The following is a 3,004-nucleotide window of genomic DNA, read 5'->3' as shown; positions in this document are numbered from 1 at the left end:
AATCGATATATATACCTATATGTGCATAGGTCTATATTTATGTACATGTGTAGATCCCAGGAATTCCGGATACCGTTGGAGCTATTTAATTGACTTCCGTAAGTCTGATTCCCTTTCTTTACACGTACATATGTATATATTTGTTCGCATATGCATTTATGTACATGTACAAAAATTTCAAGGTTAAAAAAAGTCACATCATTTTCAACGTGGAAATGCTTTAAAATTTCGTTAGCTTTTCTCAAAGTAATTTTCATTTTCTTTGTGCGCAAATATTAATAAAAAGCTTTTAGGATACATGTGTATATACATCCATATATTAATAACTAGTGTGATTTGATTCGATTACGTTATTTCGTTTAATTTTATTTAACAAACGTACATATACATATACATATACATATATATATGATTTATTTGCCATCTTCAAAATTTAATAACTTTTGTTAACTTACTTTTTGTGCTAACCATTTTTCTTGGGGGTGTTTGGTGCATATGTACATTCTTTGCGCGCATCTGTACACATTGTTATATATATATATGTATATACATACATATATGTATAAACGTATAAGAGTTGCAGTGATTTGAGTTCTCTTGTTCTCCTGTATCCTCTTTTCGCGGTCGATTACACATACGTACATACATATCGACATCAGCGCCTGAATACCAGTGTTGCCAGAAGTTTTTGGGCCGACCGGCTAGATTGGCAAAAAAAAAGCGGCTAAAAACGGCTAAAATGTTTTAGTGAAGTTTCACATAGACTCTGGCAAAAAACGGCTAAAATGTTTTAGTGAAAATTCACATGCTTTATTTAAATTAACGAAAGACTAGTTAACACCATTAATTTATATCGAGTGTATATTCCTCATCATCAAATGAATCACTATTGTATATATCACCTGAATTCATTAATTTTAAGAGATCGCATTTCCAACCGAAAAAAGTCAATTTTTTGTAGTGTGGCAATATTCGTAGGGAGGCGTTGGCGTAATTCGGCTTCGAATTATTTTCTCGGCTTCGTGGTCAAAAGCGTTTGTGCTTACTTTTGTTTTTAAATACTCTTCAAAACTGTGATAGAACTGAGGAAATGGAGCAAGGTATGGTTCCAACGGGGAGCATATAGGATCAAATGTGTCCGCGCTAATAACCACTAGGGAGCATAGATGCGAAAGTAAAACATTAAGTTCATTAAAAATCTTCATTGGGTCTGCATTATTGCTTTCGAACAACTTGTTTACTTTTTGCACCTGAAAATTGGGCAAATAGTAAAATCGGCTAAAAACGGCTAACTTTTTTTTACAAACCGGCTAACAAATCGGCTGCCGGCTAGATCGAATTTTCTCCGGCTAGTTGCTATCAAAACCGGCTAAATCTAGCCGGAAAACGGCTAAAATGGCAACGCTGCTGAATACCTACGTACATATGTACATACATACATATTCGGCCAGTTTTTTCTCATTTTCACACTTCTTCGTGGACTTCGTTCTGAAGACATGTAAATACATATACGATTATATGTACATACGTACGTACTTTGATATATATCAGCGAACTATTAATCAAAATCAATATTAGCGAGCTTTTCTTTTGGCTGGAAAGAGTAGCTTTGATATACGCACGTACCTACATATAGATAATTGTTATTTTGTGCTTAGATACTTTCCAACCTACTTGTACATATATATATATAAATACGATCACAAGGCGCAGATGCACTGTGAGACCCAGCAGTAAATTCGTAAAGTTCGGTCTACATTTACATTTTTTAACCTTTTTGAGTGTTTTCCTTCGTGGGCGGCGCGTTTCATCCCTTGTGTGTTATCAATAATCTTTATTAAAAAAAAAATCAAAGAAAATGTCGATTAACTGGTTTGTTCGGTGCTCTGACGAAATTATCGAATTCAATGCCAATTTTGATGAGGCATTAATGGGCGCCCAGCCGAATAGTTCGTTAACCATATTGAAAGGTGAGCTGGTTGAACTGTGGGAAAAAAACTAAAAAGGCATATGAAAAATGTCTACAATCTTTGAAAGAAGATGCAGACATAGAAGGTGTTAGGTCCAAGTACGCTACCACATTTCGAGATTACCTTAGTTGTTCGTCCCGTATAGACGAAAATATAGAAAAGTTTAACCGTAATAAGGAAGATGTTTCACGAACCATTGCTCAAGCAGCTGGTTTTTCTGATAGCTTACATTTACCACCATGCGATACCAATATTTTCGATGGTGATTATGCCTCGTGGCCATCGTTTCGAGATCTTTTTACCGCGATATACATTAATAACAGTCGTTTGAGCGGCGTACAAAAGCTTTACCACTTGCTTCAGAAAACAAGCGGTGAAGCTCGGGAAATTGTTAGCAATTCCCAACTTACAAATCAAGGATTCGAAACGGCTTGGTCTAACTTAAAAGCGACTTATGAAAACAAACGGGTTTTAGTGAATAGCTAGTTAAAGAAGTTGTTTTCACTTCCGGTCATTCGGACCGAAAGTGCGTCAGCGTTGAAGGATCTTCAACGAAGCATTAACGCATGCCTCTCAGCGCTGGAAATCTACAACATAGACGTCACCAACTGGGATCCAGTTCTCATATTCTTGTGCTCAAACCGGCTTCCAGAGACAACCCTCAGCATGTGGCAAAACACGTTGCTGGATAAATCAGCGTTACCAGAATGGAAGCAAATGAATGCCTTCCTTATACAACGTTTTAGGACATTGGAGTCGATTGTGGATGTGAAATATTCAACTTCGTTGACATCAACCCACCAACAACAACGATCATTTACGCATCCACATAACCCGTTGGGACAAAAGAAGCTGTCGCTTGCCACCAACGTCATTTCATCATACTGTGTCATGTGCCCAAAACAACAACACGTCCTACGTTTATGTAAAAAGTTTTTTATCCCTCTCCGTCAGTGATAGGTTCGCGTTGATCAAAAAACACAACTGCTGTCTGAATTGCCTTTCTAAGGGCCATTCTGTCAAAGAATGTAAGA

This window comes from Rhagoletis pomonella, unplaced genomic scaffold (genome assembly GCF_013731165.1).
Source record: "Rhagoletis pomonella isolate Grant_MI unplaced genomic scaffold, Rhpom_1.0 Rhpom_scaffold_00003, whole genome shotgun sequence".
Lineage (NCBI taxonomy): Eukaryota > Metazoa > Arthropoda > Insecta > Diptera > Tephritidae > Rhagoletis > Rhagoletis pomonella.
Note: the sequence above shows the minus strand (reverse complement) of the source record.